The 23,201-nt window shown below is 38.1% G+C and overlaps 1 long non-coding RNA gene across 5 annotated transcripts in view; it reads left to right on the forward strand.

Annotated features, from left to right (window-relative positions):
- LOC123567291 (uncharacterized) overlaps positions 1-23,201 on the forward strand; it is a 34,199-nt gene that overhangs the window by 9,520 nt on the left and 1,478 nt on the right. The window contains exon 3 of one of the 5 annotated variants that reach the window (XR_012418327.1): positions 8,978-9,627. The exons of the other annotated variants lie outside the window; for them this stretch is intronic. This is a non-coding gene — a long non-coding RNA (uncharacterized lncRNA). Of the gene's footprint in view, positions 1-8,977; positions 9,628-23,201 lie in introns of those variants that run through there. 5 annotated transcript variants of the gene reach the window in all.

Below are 23,201 nucleotides of genomic sequence, written 5' to 3' on the forward strand. Positions count from 1 at the left end.
CTATCACCTGGAGTATAACATTTACTTTTCAGTCTAAAATCTTAAAAATTGCTACTTAAAAAATAGAAAAAAGAACCCTGTGAGATTATACTACAATGAATGTGAAAGTGCTCTGAAATATTTAAGGAGGCGAGAGATGCCACGCATGGCCTCAATGGGGTGCATGCAAGAGATGCTCCAGGAACTTGGAAGAAAAGTATGAAAACAAGAGCAGAGAACGAGCATATACTGAGCTCTCCTCTCAGACACACAGTAGGCCAGTCAAATTAAGTGGCTCTCGACTGAAGAAAAATGTGCCAATTAAAGGTAGGGGAGCTGGGCATAGAAGAGAAGGTGGTTGGTTAAAACGAGATATATAAAAAGGAGAGTAAAATAGTAAAATAAGGGTAAAAATTGTGAAAGTCAGTGAGTTAAAGATATTTTGCTAAAAAAAAGCTTCATTTTTATCTGTTGCCATAGAATTAGATATAGTATTTTCTCGCCACAATTGTAATCTCTTGTGTTTGTGGCTGTGTCTTTCTTATTCCTTGTTCCATCTGCTTTTGCTTTTGTTCGAAATTTTCTTTGTCAGAATCATGAGATATTTCATCTATTTTATTAATGTTTCAAAGGACAAGCTTTTGAAATCATTTGTCTCTTCTTTTCCCCCATTTTAAAATATTTCAAAATTTCCTTAACTGTTGTTTAATTTTGCTGTTCATCTTTCAGTTTTGAGATGAAAAATTACTTTTTAAACCAGTTATCTCTTTCAATAATGAAGACAATTAAGGCTATAAATTTTCCTCTAAAGATAGCTTTTGATTTGTTCTGCAGGTTTTATTATGGATGACGTATTCCTTTTCATTGACCTCTGTACAGGTTTTAATTTCCCTTTTAATTTCCTTTTTGATCAAAGAATATTTAGAAGCATGCTCCTTCATTGTTGTCACGTCATTAAGATTTTTTGTCATCAATCATTTATCTCTAGTTTTATTAGCTTATTATGAGAAAACGTAGTTTATAAAAGCTGTTCACTTACACACTTTTCTGTTTTTCTTTTTCCTCAGTGACCACATATATGATCAACTTTTAAAATTATTCTAGGAGTATTTTTAAAAGTACTTTCAAAGGATAAGATGTAATTCATATCAAGTTGTTTATTAATTGTATTTTTTTATTTTCTCTGTTTTCTATTTTTTCACTAGATCTTTCAGTTTTGAGAGAAGGATATTGATGTTTTCATCATAATTATATTTTTAGCAAGTTCTCCTTGCATTCCAAATAAAATTGCTTTAAGATTTGAGCTGCTATGGTGATTGCCTCACATCAGTTATGACGGCTGTATCATCTCCAATTGTGCTGTTTTTCACTGTATCATGTCCCTTTGGTGCCTGTCTGGTTCTACCAAGCTTAAATTCTACTTTGTTGATATTGTCACTTTTGTTGCCCTTTTGTGTCCATTTTTCTGGGTATCTTTTTGCTCACTCCATTTATATTTATGTTATTTTAAATTTAATTTAAGTATTTCTTATATATAACATCCAACTGTGTTTTGTTTTACAAAGAAATGGGTTGCCTTTGCCTTTTAATGATGAAATCTTATTCTTTTACCTTTTATATGGTGACTGATATACTTGCTATATGACTTTTATCTTATTTTAGATTTACCTTTGGACATATAGCTGTTTCTTCTTTTTCTGTGTTTTACTTGAGCAGTTTTTTCTTTTTCTCTCTTTGCCAGCTTGGGAAAGCCTAATTTTTTCTCCCTTGTTATTGATGGTTAATTTTTATTTTCTTGATCTAAATGATCAGATACCAGTACCTACTATCCTTTAAAAAGGAGATTTCTTCCTCCTCCTTAGAAAAAAAAATCGTCAGTTTTCTTTCCATTTTGCTTCATTCCAATAAAATGAAATTTTAAAAGGATACTTCCACTCTTCTTCCTTCCTTTTGTAATTCCTCTAAAGAGATGCTGAAATGTTTTTGCTATTTCCCTGGTAACCATTTCTCCTAGGCTTGACAGATGAGATCTAGTATTTATTAACTTTCTAAAAAATTAATGTTTTCTTAATTGTACTTCTTTATTTTCTTAATTATTGTCATTAATTTCTGATAGTACACATTGCAATATAACCTATTCTTATTCAGTTATGAACATTGTTCATGTTTACCTATATAGCTGAATATATATGAGCTTGTATAAATATTTCATACAAATATATACACACATATGTACGTGCAGCTTGTGTATACATAATCATTGCTCACTCATCTTTTCGGGTTTCTGAATTTTTTCACTTGTCTTTGGGATAGAGTCTTTTTAGCACTTTTCTCAGTTGGCGTATTTCAGTTTTATTCTTTCCAAATTATTTTCTCTCCTCAAGTAGCTTTTGTTTACCCTGACAGATAAATGATATGTTGGCTGGATATAAGTTGATGCTGTTCCATTGTCCATTTCCTTCCACTGTTGGTGGTATTATTTTACAGTGAATTCCTTTTTTCTGACTTTCGATGTTCTTTTTCTTTAGAAATCAGGAATTTATTCATGATGTACATATGGATGTGTCTTTTTTTAAAATCCAGCTTGAATCTTAATGAACATTTAAAATGTGCTACTTCAGGTTTTCATTATCTCTGGAAATTATTCTTCTAGTATTTATTGTTGGTTTTTCTCTATGCATTCCTTTTTGTTCTTCTGCAACTACTATTACTCACATTTTAGGCCACTGATTCCATTCTGTGGATCTCTCATGACATCTGTCTCCTGGTAGATGCTGTCTGCTTGAGAAGTTCTCAGATTGACCTTCCAAGTCTGCTGATGTGAATCTCAGCAGCTCCATTTTCTCTTTGAATGAATCTACTGTGTAAGATATACACAAATCTCCTTTAAAATACCTTTAATTTATTTTCTAATTCAGGGTTGGTTTTTTTTTTTTTTCTGCTCTAATAATTCCATTTTGCTGAGTGTAAGTCCTGAGAGTTCCACTTGATCTTCTCTCTGGCTAATGGGTTCCCATAGTTTGCATGTTATTTTCCTTTGATGGCTCCTTGGAATTCTAGCGTGGTGGCTAGAGTATCCTAGCAGGGATCCTACAGTCATGGAAAGCACAGGCGCCTCTATCCCCCTGAGCTGCAGTGTAGAATCAGGCAGGCTGGCACCTGCTGCGTCTCTTATCTCCCCGTAGTCTCTCTCCCCTAAGGAAGGAAATACTCAGCTTCCTTGTTCATCTCCCACTTGGCATTTTGGGAATTTGGCACGTTCATACTGAATTTACATCAGTACTCCCTTAAGGGACCCCAGATCTTTGTATGCTCAGTCTTTCCCCAGAATTTTCTGTTTTTAGGTTCTTAACTAGGCTATGATGCTGTTTATCATTTTACTTGTTCATATTATGAGGTTAAAAGATCCACACAATTCTCTATGCCCAGGACCCCAGCAGAAGCCAGAGCCTCACTGCATTCATTTGCTATTTGTCTTAGGAGAGGCAGATTGATTAGAGTTGGTAGCAGCCATCAAGGGCACCATGCTCAGAATACCATGTTCCCATACTTCTTCCCAGTGGGTTTGAATGACAGGTACAATCAGCCATTTTAGGCATATGAGCCATTTGTGCTAGCCAGTTCTTTTCAAATTTCAATGTGCATATGGTTCCCTTGTGGATCTTATTAAAATACAAATGCTCCTTCAGTAGGTCTAAGATAGGGCCTTGAATTCTCCATTTCTAGCACTTTCAGGAAGGCACTATGGGCCCACCAATTACACTTTCAGTAGCAAGGTGTTAGAAAGATGAACCAGATGGCCTATATTTGACTAGTCAAAGCAGATGATAGTATTAGAAATGTAAACAAAAAAGAGTATAGTATAGCAAATTGAGATCAGCAGAATGTGATTATCAACAGTAATGTTAGGCAAAACGTTAGGGTCTAGTAGAGCAGTGCAAAACTTAATAAGCCTCCAGAAATTTTATAATAATTTTTCATAAATGCATTGCTTATTTCCCCAATCTCTTTGTTTTATCCTCTTTTTGAACAAAGTTTGCTCCTTTTAATCTGTTATAGAGGGTTTCTTGGATTAAACAAGAAAAACAGGTAATTCTCTTGGTGGAGTTACATGATACATGACATTTCAAGACTCTCTCGTTATTCATTTACTTATTTATTCAGTAAATATTTATTGAGCATCTCTTATGTGCTAGACCTTACTCTAAGTGTTAGAACAACGTTCAACTAGATTGCCTGTGCAATGGATCTTTGTCTGTTTTTAACTGACTCATTGATTTGTGATTTAGTATTCGTCCTCCTGCTTCTTAAATGTAATGCAATTTTCTTTTGGAAAATTATCTTTTTGTCCAGTTTGTTATAGTCACGCCATGATGTTAATTAAGCATTGTGTCCTGTCCTCCTACAAAAGACTTCAAGTACTCTCTGAAGGCTTTTTCTCTATATCAGTATTTTACAAATTTGGCTAATGATTAAATCACTTTGGGGGTTTTAAAAATACCAAACGCTTTGGTTCTACCTCCAGATAGTCTGATTTAATTAACCTGCGGTGTGGCCTAAGTATCAGGTTTTTTTTAGAGCCCCTAACAAGTGATTTTAATATGCAGCCAGAGTTATACAGCCAATTCCCTAGATCTCTACTCTCATTGATCCAATATAGTCAAGCAGTGAGGCTGTGACCTCAACTTGGCTAGCCGGACTCTCTACCTGAACTTTGAATCCAAAGAGCAAATGGAAGAACATTCTGTAGCAGCCCTCAAACAAGGCTGCACAGCATTGTCTGCTCCATACTCTCTCCATATCTGTTGTTCCAATCCTTTGAGCTTCCCCATACCTTATCAATAAATACCATTTTTGCTGGGTATATTAATCTAGATTCTCCAGACAGAACCAAGAGAATATACTGATGCAGACATAGAAATATAAGTATGAGAGAGAATTTATTAGGGAACTGGCTCATGGCATTAGGGTGGCTGAGAAGTCCCACAACAGGCCATCAGCAAGTTGGAGACCCTGGGATGCCAGTGGCATGGCTCAGTCCAAGTCCAAAGACCTCAGAACCAAGAAAGCTGATGTTATAACTCAGTCTGAGGCCAAAGGCCTGATAACCTGCTGGGGGACTGATGTAAATCTTGGAGTCCAAAGGCTAGGCAGCCTGGAATTGTATAAGGACAGGAGAGGAAGAGTGCAACCTAGCTCCAGCAGATAGATGGACACATTTGTCTTTTCTCTGTTTTCATTCTCTTAGGGCCTCCATCAGATTGGAGGGTACCTGCCCACATTGAGGGTGGATCTTCTGTACCTACTCCGCTCAGATAAATGTGCCAATCTCTCCTGGAAACACCCTCACAGAAACACCTCCAGATGATTCTTTACCAGGTTTCTAGGTATTCCTTAATCCAGTCAAGCTGACATCTAAAATTAACGGTCACACTGGGATCAGCTGGGAAGAGTCGTTTTTTGTTTCTTACAGCCAATGAATCTCAACTGAGCAAACTGCTGAGCTTTTTGTCACTCTAAATATCTGTTGAGGGCTCTTGATCTGCTGGATCAATCACAGTCTCAGCCCTCGTTATCGGGCAAGGGAGCCACCCCAAGCTCCATTACATGTCAGTGACTGAGAATTCTCATTGTGCCTGCATGTCTGTTTCTTTGCTTGTTTATTCATTACCATACCAAAAAAAAAAAAAAAAAAAGAAGAAGAAGAAGAAAGAAATCTTCTTTTTGCTGATTTGTTTTTAGGAAAAATTTAAAGATGACTGAAAGGGTGCGGCAAAATCGAATAGACAACTCAGAATGCATGTGACTAAGCAGAAAAGCTGGAAAATATTCTACATTACCAAACAAGATCACAAGCATCTGCTCACAGCAGAAATATGCAGAACTCCCAGTCTCTTTACACGTTTGCATGGAGACCAAAGTGAAAATGAGATGGAAAAGATGTAGACTATCACAACTTGCTATCTGGCATTTGCTGTCTCTCCTACACACTCACTTAAGGTTTCTGGTCAGCTTTCCTAGAAGCACTTGATTTATCGAAGGCAGGGTCTCAGGACAAACCTGCAGGGGCAGAGAAGGGCAGAGGAACGAGTTGAATAAGGAAGTGGTCCCAGCTGGAGTCTAGCCTCAGTCTGATCACAAGGGGAGCTCTGGAGTGTGACTGAAACCACACAGTTGAAGCAAGATGGCTGGCCTTTTGTAGCCCGTATCAATTATTCATTGGCACTCTCTCAGGCATTTCCAGAACAGGCGTATTTGCTGGAGAAGGAGGCAGCCATTAGTTCTTAGCAGCCAATACTTGCAGTAGTTGAGAGATGGGCATACCTGCTGGTGAATGTGATCCAACAGCAACTTCTATACCTGAATAAATACTGTCACTCGCACTGCTCCTCAGTATTTTCATCTATAAAATGCAACAAAAGGCTGGGTGCAGTGGCTCATGCCTGTAATCCCAGCACTTTGGGAGGCCGAGACAGGTGGATCACCTGAGATCAGGAGTTTGAGACCAGCCTGACTAACATAGTGAAACCCGGTCTCTACTAAAAATACAAAAATTAGCCAGGCATGGTAGCAGGCGCCTGTAATCTCAGCTACTCAGGAGGCTGAGGCACAAGGGTCACTTGAACCAGGGAGGTGGAGGTTGCAGTGAGCCGAGATCGTGTCACTGCATATGTCAGAAAAATGCCACTTTCATGCACTTGCTACTGCTTGAAAATCACCTTTTTCTTGAAACTTTTGTTTTATGCGAAGTCTTGGAAAGGAATACTACCTTGAATGCTTCAGTGTATGCCTATTTAACAAAAGGGGTATTTATTGATAAGCTGAGAGTTGAGTGATCTGGATTCTAGTTCTGCTTGTGTTGCTCTTTAGCAAAGTGGCTTTGGGTAAGTGGTTTATGCTTTCTGGGATTCACCATCTTTATTTACAAGAGTTGGGGGTTGGAGTAAATTCTTTGAGTTACTTTTGAATTCTGAAATCTTGTTAGGTGCTGATTCGATTTCTCCTCCAGTGCAGGGAGGAGGCAGAGATAATTGTTGTTTGTTTGCAAGGAACAAGTTTTCATCTTGCAGCCTTAATACAAAAGCAAGAGAAAGAAATGTAATAGCTCGGAGGTAGCAGCAGCTTGGCTTTGTTTGGATTCGGGGTCTCTGATACGACATATTGGATGTGTCAATGGAATGTGATTTATTTTGCTTCATAACATTTGGGAACAGATATTTGGTATTTCATCCAAGGAAAGCAATTTGCAGAAACCTTTTAGAAGGTGGCTGGAGCATCAGTAATCGGTGCCATTTCTTTAGGCCAACATTTCCTTAAAGCTGCACAATCTTTCATTTTAATCATCCCTCTCAGCAGGCTCCTTTTAGGGCTCTGGAGCAGGGCACCCACCCCTCAGAAATGAGGTTCTATTTTTAAAGTCCACCAGCCAACAAACCCCCTATTAATCGTGTGAAATCTGCTCAGATGGCTGCTCTTCCGGGTTCTCCACCTCCTCCCCCTACTCTCTCTCTGCACAGCCTCCCCTGGAAGATATTTTTAGCTCTTAGCAGCTACATCCTTGAGAATTTCTAGGCCTGTGCTACACTTTGTGCTCAAGCAAACATTTCAGAGATTCCAGTTTTTATTCCTAATATTTTTGAAAAGATTAAGAATGCCACTCCTTAATACAATTCAGTATTAATCAATCTGAACTTCAAAGTCTTCATCTATCTCAGAATCCCTCTTTCTTACAAAGAGATAAATACCTTATTTATTCAAAGTTACTTAGTCTTTTCCTCATAAGGATCAAGTGTGACTTTGATCCATGGTTCAAGACAATCTCTCTCCAAGGCAGCCTTGGAATTATTTTGGGGGTGGGAAAATCTGGGCTCTCCCTCTGCACACATTTTGTCTAAGGGTTCAATTTTGAATCAGGAAATACAGATGTCTCGTTAAGAGCACTGTACTAAAACATACCAGTTCTAGTTTAAGAACCCATTATGGTATCCTGGGAAGGAAAAATCATCAAAATATTTTCAAAGCACCTATAGGAATTCCAATAAATAACATACATAAAGAATTTGGCTTTGCAAATATGATCAGCAGTATTTAATCACCCATTTTTCACAGCCAAAATCATATTGTTTAGCATGTTATTGGTGGTTTTGATTTGTGGGTTGCAGTCTTTTTAAATGCTTATGAATAGGTAATAGAAGTATACAGGAAAATACAAATTCCAGGAAAACAGCAAAACAGTGAAAAGGATCTCCCTCCCACATCTGCTTCCTAATTTCTCAAAATACACGTGTATGTGTGTGTGTCTCTATACATATAGAATATTATATTATACATATATGACACACATTTATACGTACAGATATTTTATATATGCACATATATAAAGTGATTCTTGGTTGCTATGCCACAAATGTTTTGCACATTGCTTTTTTTAATTTTATTTTTTCATTAAACATTGTATCTTGGAGCATATTTCATATCAAACCGTAAAGATCTGTCTCTTTTTTGATATCATGTTTCGTTGTTCGGAGGAATGAGAATTTATTTAGCAAATCCTGATAATTGGCTTCTAATTAGGAAGGGATACTGAGAGGGAATGAGGAGCTCTTGTTCTGTGCAGAATATTGGGCTAATGAACTCTGGTTACTTGGTGGCTATTTTGTGAGTTTCTAAGAATCCTAATTTTGATTCAACAGTCGCCTCTTCCTTTTCCCTTGCTCTTTCGACTCCCTTTTCTCTCAAAACCTGCAGCAAACCCAGGTGATTCCTGCCTAGTGATATTGGTAAACACACACACACACACACACACACACACACACACATCCCAAAAACTAAAAACACAGTTTGAATGCCTTTCAAAGGTGAGTTCTCCATAAATAAATAAGTTTCCAAATGAAATGTCACGATGGTGTGGCTAAGGTGTGCTTGTTCCCCTTGTGTATGTTTTCTGGAGCCTGTTTTCAACTGGTACAAAAATCTCCCATTTGTTCTTCTTGTTCAGAGCCTGTGGTTTATTTTCTCTTGTCTGGACACTGTTCCATGAACCCCAGGAGAGATGCATCATCACAGAAGCCTTGGCATTTGTCAAACAACGAGCAGCGTGAGGTGATGGAGCCAGGCACCCAGCAGGGACCCAGTAGAGGCTGCATGGGCTGGCTGACGGGTGGCCCTGATAACTTTGGGAGTGGGGAATCTGCATTGACTGCCTGTTCATCTCCTGTCTGAGGATGAAGTGGGAGGACTCTTCAGTGAAAAAGCACGGCTAACTCCAAAGTCACATTTTCCAAAGCGGCCTTGCCATTCACCTACATTTACCTGCTTTGGCTTCTAGAAAAAAACAGGGCTTCATCTTTGATCCTATGTTCCTCAATGCATTGTAGTTTTCGAGTCTTATCTGAACTGATGTCTAGACTGACACATTTTGGGGAAGAGCATCCCCAACATGCTGACAGATGGCTGGCACACCTGTTTACCTGAGTCTTGGTTCAAAAAACAATACAGCATTTTGCTTGTTCAAGATTTCCATGTAAAAATTTACACGTTTTCTAGAGAATATGCAGAAAATGAAAACTCCTGTAAATTTAGAGTGGCATCATTTGAAAATAATGTATTCATATTGATTGATTAAACTATATAGACTATGGAGTGTTATTTTCTTTAATACTTTTTTTTTTCTTCTTTTTAGAGACAGGGTCTTGCTATGTTGCCGAGGCTAGTCTCGAACTCCGGAGTTCAAGCAATCCTCCCACCTCGGCCTCCCAGAGTGTTGGGATTACAGGGCATGAGCCGCTGGGCTCAGCCTTTCTTCATATTTTTAAAATGACAGCTGTTTTAGGTTAAGTTCATAGAATTCGAAATGTGGATTTTTGTAGAGATGTGCTGAGAGAGGCTTTTCAGGAGGACCCTGTGTGGGAGTGAAGGAAGCAGGATGGGGCAGGGGAGGAAGACGGGAAAGGACATAGGCTCATACGGAATCTGGTTTCAGCCTGATCCCACTAAACAGTTCTGGAACTTAAAGTGTACTGCATAGTTGATCCCCCTGAGATCAGGGCCTGGTCTTTACTATCCTTTTAGTGATTGGTCATCACGGGACCCTGGGGAGAGAGGAAAACTTCAAGGTTTTTCCAGGGGCGGGGCTCTTTAGAGAACAAGTCTCCTGAGAAGAGGGTATTTTCAAACTGTTAGCAGCCAACACCCAAAGCAACTAGGAGATGGCTGCACCAGCCTCGTCTGTGAAATCTGGGAGGGACCCTCAGCATCACTTCAACCCACAACCTAAAGCTAAGTAATTTACATTATGACCTACACATCCAGAGCTACATTTTAAAGAAAGTATTCCCAAATAACTTTTATTGGTCCACTTGTTGTTCAATTTGAATGATTTATATGCTATTCTAGTGTATCCAGAGTCACACATACAAAACAGTAGTCATGGTCCACTATTAGGTGGTGACCTGCAGTTTCAAAATGTTGATTTATGTTTAAATACTGCTTAAAAGCTAATCATGTTTAAGTGATTTAATTAGATTTTTAATCCTACTGGATTTTCAGTGTTGCATAACTGGAGTGACCATATAATGTTGCATAACTGGAGTGACCATATAATCAATCGTCCAAACTGGGATGCTTTTATTTACAATGATGCCAGGGCAAGAGGCATTCACCAGAGCTGTCCTGGGAAAACCAGGATGCAGAGGCATGCAACAGCAAGCCACTAGAGGGATTTGTCAGTAAACCTCTATGGAGCAGTTATTGTGCACATTGAGATGGTGGAAGATGTGACACAAATGAAAAGTCTCTGTCATTGGGGAAACAGATATGAGTCAAATGCAATCACATAAACAGGAAAACAGCAACTGTGGTAAGTGCTACAAAGGAGATCTGTGTTTTCAAGAGAGAGATTTCACAAAAGTAGAGAAAGCTTCCCAGAGCAAGCAATACTTGAGCCCCAATGAGAGCCAAAGGATCTAGCCAGATAAAAGGCATAGGAAGGGCCATTTTAGTCTGAAGCAGAGTGAGCATGAGAGAATGAAAGGTGTGCTCTTTCATTTATTTCATCTACATTTAAAAAATTAATATCAATGTTCTAGAAGCTGGAGTACCTCAGGGAACATTACAGAGTGATGAGTTTCCTTTCCTCACAGAGCTTATATTCTGCATTGTGTACGTAGAGGTGGTCAACAGGTAGTAAAACAGAAAATAAATAGCATAATGTTACATAGTGACAGTTGTCACAAAGAAAATAAATTGGGTCATATTTGTGGAAGAAACTATCATTTCCCTCTTATGTAGTCTTAGCACCCTTGTTAAACTTCATTTGACCATATACATAAGAGTTTATTTCTATGCTTGTTATCCTGTTTTGTTGGTCTCCACGTATTTAGAACAGTGCTATAGTGTTTTGATTACTGTAGCTTTGTAATACATTTTGAAGTCAGAGAGTATAAGGCCTCCAGCTTCATTTTTCTTTTTCAGATTGCTTTGGCTATGCAAGGCAAGTTTTGAGATCCCATATATATTCCAGGATGGATTTTTTTCCTATTTATGCAAAAATCATGGAATTTTGATGGAGATTTAGATAAGATTTGCATTGAATCTGTAGGTAGTATGAACTTTTAATAATATTAAGTTGCTTTGGGACGTATGCATATTTTAATTCTAATAAGTCTTTTACTCCATGAACATGGGATGTGTTTCCATTTATTTGTATCTTTAATTTCTTTTAGTAATGTTTTGTAGTTTTCTGTGTACAAGTCTGTAGCCTTTTCAGTTAATTTTGGTCCTAAATGTTTTATTCCTTTTGCTGTTATTGTTAATGAAATTGTTACCTTAATTTCCTTTTTGGATTGTTCATTGTTGGTATATAGAAATGCAACTGATTTTTGTATATTGACTTTGTATCCTGCAATTTTGCTACATTTATTAGTTCTAATTGTGTGTGGGTGTGTATAATCCTTAGAGTTTTCTAACTATAAGCTTATGTCATCTGTGAGCAGAGCTAAATTTGCTTCTTCCTTTCCAATTGGGATGCCTTCCATTTCTTTTTCTTACCTAGTTGCTCTGTCTAGAACTTTCAGTATTATGCTGAATAAAAGCTGTGAGAGTGGGCAACCTTGTTTTATTCATCTTGGAGTGAAACATTTTACTGTATCACCATAGAGTATAATGTTAGCTGTGGGATTTTCACATATGGCCTTTATTATGTTGAAGTAACTTTTTTCTTCTCCTGATTTTTTGAGTGTTTTTTCATGAAAGGGCATTGAATTTTGTCAAATACTTTTTTGTACCAATTGAGATAATTGTGTGGGTTTTGACCTTTGTTCTGTTAATGTAGTATATTACATTGATCAATTTTTACATGTTGGAACATCCTTGCGTTCCAGGAATAAAAAATTCCACACGATTATGGCGTGTGGTCCTTTTAATGTGTTGTCAAGTTTGGTTTGCTAGTATTTTATTGAAGATTTTTGCATCAATATTCATTAGGAACCTTGGTCTGTTGTTTTCTTTTCTTGTAGCACTTTTCATTTTGGTATCAAGGTTATGCTATTCTTATGAGTTTGAAAGTGTTCCCTTCTCTCTGACATTTTGGAAGAGTTTGGGAAGGATTAACATTAATTCTTTAAATATTTGGTAGAATTCTCCAGTGAAGATATCTGGTCCTGGGCCTTTCTTTGTTGGGAGGTTTTGGTTAGTGTTTCGATTTCTTTACAAGCTATAGGTCTGTTCAGATATTTTATTCTTCATGAGTTAGTCTTGGTATTGGGAAGGATTAACATTAATTCTTTAAATATTTGGTAGAATTCTCCAGTGAAGATATATGGTCCTGGGGCTTTCTTTGTTGGGAGGTTTTTGGTTAGTGTTTCGATTTCTTTACAAGTTATAGGTCTGTTCAGATATTTTACTCTTCATGAGTTAGTCTTGGTATGTTGTATGTGTCTATGCATGTATCAATTTCTTCTAGCTCATCCAATTTATTGGTATATAATTGTTGATAGTAATCTCTTATGATCTTTTTTATTTCTGTGGCATCAGTTATATCTCTTCCCATTTATGATTTTTGTTATTTAATCTTTACTTTTTTTCTTAGTCTGAGAATTTGTCAATTTTGTTCATCTTTAATTAAAAACAACTATTAGTTTTATTGATTTTTCTCTATTGCTTTTTTATTCTCCTGGTTATTTATTTCTGCTTTAATCTTTATTTTTTTTCTTCCTTATAATAACTTTGTGTGTAATTTTTTTTTCTGTTTCCCATCTCTTGAAGTATAAAGGTAAGTTGTTGACTTGAAGTCTTTCTTATTAATGTAGGTATTTACTGCTGTAAACTTTCCACGGTACTGCTTTTGTTGCATACCATGTTTTTACATGTTGTATTATAATTTTCATTTATCTTAAAGCATTTCTAATTTCGCTTTTTTTTTTTTTCCCCCAGATAGAGTCTCACTCTGTTGCCCAGGCTGGAGTGCAGTGGCATGATCTCAGCTCACTGCAACCTCCGCCTCCTGGGTTCAAGTGATTCTTCTGTCTCGTCTTCCCATGTAGTTGGGATTACAGGCACTAGCCATCATGCCCGGCTAATTTTTGTATTTTTAGTAGAGACAGGGTTCCACCATGTTGGGCAGGCTGCTCTCGAACTCCTGACCTCAAGTGATCCACCCGCTTCGGCCTCTCAAAGTGCTGGGATTACGGGCGTGAGCCACAGCGCCCAATCTCTAATTTCCATTGTGATTTCTTCTTTGACCTGCTTGTTGTTCAAGAGTGTGTTGTTTAATTTTCACATATTTGTAAAATTTTCAGTTTTCCTTTTGCTATTGATTTGTAGTTTTATTTTATTGTGCCCAGAAAAAAAAAAATACTTGGTATGATTTCTATCTTCTTAAATTTGCTAAGACTCGTTTTGTGGCTTAACATGTGTTCTATCCTGGAGAATGTTCCATGTATGCTTGAGAGGAATGTGTTCTGCTCTCATTGAGTGAAACATTCCTTGTATGTATGTTAGGTCTAATTGGTCTACAGTGTTCAAGTCTAGCTTCCTGTTAATTTTCTGTCTGGTTATTTTATTTATTATTGAAAACTGAGTATTGAAATCAACTATTATTTTTATACTATTTCTTTCAATTCTGTCAATATTTGCTTCTTTGGATACTTTGTTGTTAGATGTAGACATATTTACAATTGTTTCATCTTGCTGGTGAATCTACAGTTTTGTCATTATATAATGTCCTTTTTATTTTTCCTGTGACAAATTTTGACTTTAAATCTATTGGTTTGATATAAGCATGGTCACTTCTGGTCTCTTTTGGTTATCATTTGCATGAAATATATTTTCTAAACTTTTCACTTTCAGGCTATGTGTGCCCTAACATCTAAAGTGAATCTCTTGTAGAAAACATAGAGTTTGATCTCATTTTTGTACCCATTCAGCCACTGTATGTTTTTTGATTGGGCAATTTAATCCATTTACATTTAAAGTTAATGATGGAAAAGGACTTACTATTGCCATTTTGTTAATTGTTTTCTTCTGTCTTGTATTTATTTTTATTCCTCTCTCTTCCTCTCTTGCTGCCTTCCTTTGTTCTTTTTTGGTGACAATCTTGATTCCACTCTCAGTTTCTTTTGTGTATCTTTTTTTTTTTTTCTTTGAGACAGAGATTCACTTCGCTCTTGTCACCCAGGCTGGAGTGCAGTGGCGCAATCTCGGGTTGCTGCAACCTCCACCTCCTGGGTTCAAGCAATTCTCCTGCCTCAGCCTCTTGAGTAGCTGGGATTACAGTCATGTGCCACCACACCTGGCTAATTTTTTGCATTTTTAGTAGAGACAAGGTTTCTCCATGTTGGTCAGGCTGGTCTCGAACTCCTGACCTCAGGTGATCCGCCCGCCTCAGCCTCCCAAAGTGCTGGGATTACATAGGTATTTTCTTTGTGATTTCCATGGGAATTACATAAAAGTTCTTATAGTTATAACAGTCTATTTTAAAATGATAATTTAACTTCAGTAACATACAAAAACTCTTCATCTTTACATCTCCATCTCCTGCTATATGTTACTGCAGACACAAATTACATCTTTTTATGTTTTGTATTCATTAACATAGTTTTATAGTTATTTTGTGCTTTTATCTTTTAAATTCTATACCACCATTAAAAGTGATTTACGGCCGGGCGCGGTGGCTCAAGCCTGTAATCCCAGCACTTTGGGAGGCCGAGACCGGTGGATCACGAGGTCAGGAGATCGAGACCATCCTGGCTAACACGGTGAAACCCCGTCTCTACTAAAAAGAATACAAAAAACTAGCCGGGCGAGGTGGCGGGCGCCTGTTGTCCCAGCTACTCGGGAGGCTGAGGCAGGAGAATGCCGTAAAACCCGGGAGGCGGAGCTTGCAGTGAGCTGAGATCCGGCCACTGCACTCCAACCTGGGCGACAGAGCGAGACTCCGTCTCAAAAAAAAAAAAGAAAAAAAAAAAAAGTGATTTACATACCATCATTACAATACTGTAAGATTTTGTATTTGTTTATAGATTTATCATGACCAGAGAGCTTTATATTTTCATATGCTTTCGTGTTGCTGTCTAGCATCCTTTCAGTTCAACTTGGAGAAATCCCTCTAGCATTTCTTACAGGGCAGATTGGAAGTGATGAACATCCTCAGCTTTTGCTTATTTGGGAAGGTTTTTATTTTGCTCTCATTTTTGAAGGGCAGTTTTGTCTGATAGAGTATTTTTACTGGCATTTTTATTCCTTTTAGTATTTTGCATATATTATGCTTCTCCTTTCTGGGCTCTTAAGTTTCTACTGAGCGATTCACTGACAAGCTTGTGGGAGTTCCCTTGTATGTGACAGTCAACATTCTCTTGTCATTTTCAAGGTTATTTCTTTGTTTTGACTTTTGAGTGCTTCGTTGTATGTATCTTGATGCGAGTCTTTTTGGGTTATCCTATTTGAAGTTCATCAATTTTCCATATTTGTTTTCCATTTTTTTTTCCTTCATGGTAGGATGTTTTTGGTCATCATTTGAAAAAAAAAATAGCTTTCTACCCATTTCCCTCTCCTCATTCTGGAATTTTCATAATGTGTATGTTGCTCAGCTCTCGTAAGGGTTTGCTGACTCTTCTGCTTCATAAGTCGTACTGTTGAATTTCTGTAGTATTTTTTTCTTTAATTCAGTGAATGTATTCTTCAGAATTACTGTCTGATTCTTCTTTTATAGTTTCTCTTCGTTAATAGTCTTGTTTGGTTCAAGTGTGTGTGTGCGAGTGTGTGTGTGCGAGTGTGTGTTTTCTTTTTCGCTATCATTAGTTTTCTGTCTGTGCTTTTTGTAGTGCATTGACCTTTTAAAAGAAAATTATTGGGCCAGGCGCGGTGGCTCACGCTTGTAAGCACTTTGGGAGGCCTAGGCAGGTGGATTGCCTGAGGCCAGCAATTCGAGGCCAGTCTGGCCAACATGGTGAAACCCCATCTCTACTAAAAATACAAAAAAATTAGCTGGGTGTGGTGGCACATGCCTGTAATCCTAGCTACTTGGGAGGCTGAGGCAAGGGAATTGCTTGAACCAGGGAGGTAGAGGTTGCAGTGAGCCGAGATCGTGCCACCGTACTCCAGCCCGGGCGACAGAGCAAGACTCCATCTCAAAAAAAAAAAAAAAATTTGAATTCTTTGTCAGATAATTCAAATTAATAAATCTTTGTTTGTTTATAGTCTGTTTTTGGATATCCAGTTTGTTCCTTTGATTGGGCCATGGTTCCCTGTTTGTTTGTATGCCTTATTTTTTGGTGGGAATTTTGCATTTGGAAAAACTGCTTCTTTTCACAGTCTCTGTGGACTGGTTTTGTACAGAAGACCTTCCCCACTCTTCTCAGCTAGAGATTCGGGGGACTCTCAGATATCTTGGGAAATGCATCTTGTCTTGATTTATATGTGTAACTTCCAAGCGTGGTTTGCAAGCTTTTTTATTTTATTTTATTTTTTTTTTTTATTTCAGAAACTTGTAATCTTTTGTTCCCTCTGGCACTGCAGCAAGCTGTTGAGCTCTCTTTTGAGTTCATCAGCTTCTAGGTAACCAAAGTATACCTGTTCCATCATAGCTTCTAGTCAGGGGAGATAGAAGGTAATTCCTTAGGCAATAAATCTCCCCCCAAAATTAAAACATTGGCTGCATATTTCACTCTTCTCCTCTTTGCTCCTGGAAGAAAAGTTATGAACTGAACATTCTCTCCTAGTTGCCCTGAGTTGTACTGGCTTCTGTCTGCAATACTGAAGGTTTCCTGGTGCTTCAATATGCCACTGAACTCTCTTTTGTTCTCAGCAGCCCCAGGCACAGAAAGTATGCCAGTTCCTACTCAGCACCCTGATTCAGGTGAGGCAGAGAATCCAGTCCCTTAGGCAGTCCCTCTAAAAGCTAGAAAGGTGTACAAATGTTCAGCTCTTGTCCTTCACTCCTGATGGAGAAGTCGTGTGCTTGACTTTTATTCCCCATTGCATCACGCCATGCTAGTTTGGTGGAGAACTATTATGAGTGAAATAAAATTATTTTTACAGCCATTTCAATGCATCTGTTCTTAGATTTGAACATGTCTGGGGTACTGCAACTTTTTATCTGATTTCTGGAATACTTCTAATGACTTCTTGGGCACTAGATTGTTAAGTCAGTGTCTCTATGAGGCAATGAAGTCTGAGGTTTCCCATTCTGTAACTTGGTCTATAGACAACATTTTAACAAGCAAAAAAATAGTGATGTGAGAGAGGAGAGAGATGGAAGATAGCTAGAAGTTATAAAGATATGGGAGAATTGCTTTAAAATGTAGCAGATACTAGGACATATTGCTTGCTGATGAGAATAAATCAATAATTGAGTCAGAGACAGCTGATGCTCTACACTAGCGCAGTGACATGCAAACTTTCGTGTGCATTGGGAACATATGGCAAGCTTCGGAACACACAGATTGCTGAGCTTTACCCCAGAGTTTCTGATCCTGGGGTTCTGGGATAGGGCACTAGACTGGTTGGCCTAACAGCTTTCCAGGTGATGCTGATACGGCTGGTCCAGGGACCACATTCTGGGGGCTCCTGCTCTAAAGAAAGAAGGAAATGAAGTCCTTGAGAAAAAGAAGAAAATGGAGGCAGAGAATATGGGTTTTTCTCTCTTGGTTTTGTTATCTCATTGTTACATTCAGGGACAAGTCACTCAACCAACTTATGTGGTATGTTTGGCTGCATGGTTACAGAAACTGTAGATCTTGGACTAACAGAGAGAATACTCATTTCAAACATTTTCCTCCATTTTCTCTATAATTATCTCTGTTCTCAGATCTCTCTCCATGTCAGATACAGAACAAAAGGTCATATGCGTATTTTACACCAACTAAGTTTACCTTGTGCATGTGAAGATCTCCTTTCTTTGTCCAGAATTCTCACCTCTTTTTCACAACCTTTTCAGATGCCTGTAAGGCTCTAATTTTCTCAGCAGGTAGCAATTTGGAGCAGGTGTAGTGATTTCTCTGACAAGAGTAGTGAGACTTGAAAGGAGCTCTGGGGACATGAACCTCATCAGCTTGTCAATAAAGATTCCAGCATTGGCCACGTTTTAATATTTGCAGCAATTCACACATTGGGGAAACAAGGCCCTTGGTACACTCAGTGAAATGCTAGAAGTTTCAGAAAACATGGCAATAGCCCAGGGGTTTTGACAGAATCTAAATATTGCCTTCTTGAGTCACCATAGGATGATTACGTTAGATACAAAAAAAAATAAAAAATAAAAATAAGCACAGTAAACCTGTGATGTGCAAAGAAAAATGTCAACATTTTCACACTTTAAAACTTATCTCATCAGGGAAAAGGTTTTTTTAGAAGAAAAATCAGCAACTTTTGGTTAAAAAAATAATCTGTCTCTACACAAGCTGCATCTGTTCGGGCGTCTGTCTTCTCCTGTCAGATCTGCTTGAGTTGAAGTTCCCAACGTGTGAAAGTCAGATTCAAGTTCTTTCAGGGTCTGAGAGTATGGAATGTACTAAACACCCAACCACAGTGAACTGAAGTGGAAATTGAAAGGAAATCCATTTTGAAGACTTATTTCCCCTCCTTCTCTCCCTTCCTTTGATGTGAAGAAAAAAGCTCAGCTTCCAGGGTGGTGATAATGGAATTTTTTTTCCAGTTAGATTCTTCATCATATAATCCAACTGTGTCTTAATTCTCTCTACTTTCTTAATACTCCCTGATGTGGCCCAGAGACCTGACTAACTAGATGGGCCCACAATGAGGAAGCCAGCATTGGAAAGAGAAAAAAGCAAAATATTTCACATCAAAATAAAACAAACAACACGACATGGGGCTAAGTGGGAAGTAAAAAATCACAAAGCCGTTTTTTTATAGTACATCTCATTACGTCAGCTACACTCTAGAAAATTAATTTCAACTTTTTAAAAAAGAGACAGGTTATAAATAGCAATTGATTATATACAAAAATTAAATATAATTCTAAAATTCGTACAACTATATAAATTGTAAAATAACTATATTCACGTTATAAAATACATTATAAATTATAGCATGTATATTATATTTTATATGATCACATTATGGATTAATTACATATGAACTACAAAATATACTTAAGTATGTACAATAATATTAAATACAATAACTAAAAACACTTAAAAACAGCCTCAGAGTGATGCATGTTAAAGCTGAAACCTAAAAAATCTTAAGTTTATTATTTGAGACCTTTTTTTTTTTTTTTTACCTCTTCTCTGTATCCATTAATCCTCCTGGCATAATGAGTTAGACTTAGTATTTATGAGAAAACAAAATGTGTTTATAACTTAGAAGAGGAAGTTTCAGTCTTTTCCCTAGATGTTGGTATTAACCAAAATTTCTAGGGTTAAAACTACCAGGGAAATTATATCAATTGAAAACAAACAAACAAACAAACTTTAAAACATTTTGAAAATTATAAAGCTGTTTACAGAAGCCTAAAGAGGTGGCAGTCTTACACTCCTGGGGTCATCGGAAAGGAAAGGGAAATAGAAGGTAACCGCCAAGCGGATACTGAAGCCAAAAGAGCTGCAAGGCAGGACCCTCCATTAGAAATTATAGAAGGACCCCTAGTATGGGGTAATCCCCTCCAGGAAACCAAGCCCCAGTACTCAGAAGAAGAAATAGAATGGGGAACCTCACGAGGACAGTTTCCTCCCCTCAGGATGGCTAGCCACCGAAGAAGGAAAAATACTTTTGCCTGCAGCTAACCAATGGAAATTACTTAAAACCCTTCACCAAATCTTTCACTTAGTGATTGACAGCACCCATCAGATGGCCAAATTATTATTTACTGGACCAAGCCTTTTCAAAACTATCAAACAGATAGGGCCTGTGAAGTGTGCCAAATAATCCCCTGCACTTCAGGCCATACATTTCAATCCCTGTACCTGAACTATGGAACAACTTCAGCACAGAAATAAACACCACTTCCGTTTTAGTAGGACCTCTTGTTTCCAATCTGGAAACAATCCATACCTCAAATCTCACTTATGTAAAATTTAGCAATACTGTAGATACAACCAACTCCCAATGCATCAGGTGGGTAACCCCTCCCACACAAATAGTCTGCCTACCCTCAGGAATATTTTTTGTCTGTGGTACCTCAGCCTATTGTTATTTGAATGGCTCTTCAGAATCTACGTGCTTCCTCTCGTTCTTAGGGCCCCCTATGACCATCTACACTGAACAAGATTTATACAATCATGTCGAACCTAAGCCCCGCAACAAAAGAGTACCCATTCTTCCTTTTGTTATCAGAGCAGGGGTACTAGGTGGACTAGGTACTGGCATTGGCGGTATCACAACCTCTACTCAGTTCTACTACAAAGTATCTCAAGAACTAAATGGTGACATGGAACAGGTCGCTGACTCTATAGTCACCTTGCCCTAGCAGCAGTAGTCCTTCAAAATCAAAGAGCTTTAGACTTGCTAACCGCTGAAAGAGAGGGAACCTGTTTATTTTTAGGGGAAGAATGCTGTTATTATGTTAATCAATCTGGAATCATCACTGAGAAGGTTAAAGAAATTTGAGATCGAATACAACGTAGAGCAGAGGAGTTTCAAAACACCGGACCCTGGGGCCTCCTCAGCCAATGGATGCCCTGGATTCTCCCCTCCTTAGGACCTCTAGCAGCTATAATAGTGTTATTCCTCTTTGGACCCTGTATCTTTAACCTCCTTGTTAAGTTGGTCTCTTCCAGAATTGAAGCTGTAAAGCAACAAATGGTTTTTCAAATGGAGCCCCAGATGCAGTCCATGACTAAAATCTACTGTGGACCCCTGGACCGGCCTACTAGCCCATGCTCTGATGTTAATGACATCGAAGGCACCCCTCCTGAGGAAATCTCAGCTGCACAACCACTACTACACACCAGTTCAGCAGGAAGCAGTTAGATCAGTCGTCGCCAACATCCCCAATAGCACTTGGGTTTTTCTGTTGAGAGGGGGCACTGAGAGACAGGACTAGCTGGATTCCCTAGACCAAGAATCCCTAAGCCTGGCTAGGAAGATGACTGTGTCCACCTTTAAACATGGGGCTTGCAACTTAGCTCACACCCGACCAATCAGAGAGCTCACTAAAATACTAAGTAAGCAAAAACAGGAGGTAAAGAAATAGCCAATCATCTATCGCCTGAGAGCACAGCGGGAGGGACAATGATCAGGATATAAACCCAGGCATTCAAGTCAGCACTGGCAACCCCCTTTAGGTCCCTCCCTTCGTATAGGAGCTCTCTTTTCACTCTATTAAATCTTGCAACTGCAAAAAAAAAAAAAAAAAGAAAATTATAAAGCTGTTAAACTTAGGTATTTATCAGTGTGCACCTACTATGTATATAACTCTCTGCAGGGCACTGCAGTTCAAAGAAATATGATACCTTTACCTGCCCTCTGGGGAGCTTGCAATCTAGTTCACCAGAACATATCCTGCTAGCTGAATCCACGGATGATTAAAGTTAGAGCTGGCCAGTGAAAGATGTGGTCCCCATCAATTGGAAAAAACTGCTTTGTGAAGAATGCAGAATTTGAAAATATGGGAGTGTGGCTTAAATGCACCATGAGAAATAATTAGAAATAAGTAGAAATAGCACTTCAGGTGGGAAAGAAGAAAGGCAAAAATAAATTAGGAACATGTTAAAAGTTAGAAAAATAATTTACAGCTCAAAATACATAATAGATTCTGTTAGAGATCAGAAGCCAACTCCTCCTTTAGAACAAAAGGCGAAACCACCTGCCTAATAGCTAATTTGTGACAGAACTGCGGTAGGCCAACGTCTACTATCAAGTTCATGTTTCAAAAAATCCCCTTATTTTTAAACTCTCAATTCTGCTTGTAATTGCATTTTAGACTAATTTACAACAGGAATGGGAAAAACATTTAATCTCAGAAGTTCATTGTGTCTGATTGGCAATAGCAAATGGCTACTTAGATCACTTGTTAGGAAGGATTCGGAGGCAGTATCTGGGCTTAGGCCAAATACATTATTCAACGTATTTCTGAATCCACTCTGTCTTCATTGTTATTCACCAAATTAGAAACTCACCTAGAAGACTAGAAGACTAATAGACTTAAAATATTTCTGTGCCTCTCCAAAGTATCACATAATTCTGAGTATAAGGCCTGAAGATATCCGTTTGTATTCTAATTGAACAGAAGGTATGCTAATAGATGTGCAGTGATGCTTACACTTGATTTGGACGTCTTCACTCCATAGAGAGCCAGGTTCATCTGACTTTCTCATTCACCACATCGAAGAATAACACTAGAAATATTTGCTTAGTAAATTCCTTAGGATTCCACAGAACAAAATGGAGCTTATCCTCATTGCTTCAGTAGGGAGGGGAATACAAGGAGATGAAATTTATTATCAGCTCAAAAGCAGCAGATACCAAATAAGGCTGAAAATCAATCATTGTGTCTAAGATAAGAGTAATGGTAAAAGAAATACAGTTTACAACTGTGGCATCATGTAAACACTGTGCCTTAACTTGGTTTAAATTAACATTTACTTTATTGCCAGAAAGCGGGAAGCAATATGATTGGGAAACAGGTGCTAGGGAGATAACCACTTCCTGTTTGTTTTTTTTTTCCCTAAATTCTGAGGGAAAAAAGAGATCGATATTGCTAATGCATATTAAACATCACTTGATAGTTTCCAAGCCATAATTATATCTGTGACTTCATTTGATCC

The sequence above is a fragment of the Macaca fascicularis genome, chromosome 10, assembly GCF_037993035.2.
Source record: "Macaca fascicularis isolate 582-1 chromosome 10, T2T-MFA8v1.1".
NCBI lineage: Eukaryota > Metazoa > Chordata > Mammalia > Primates > Cercopithecidae > Macaca > Macaca fascicularis.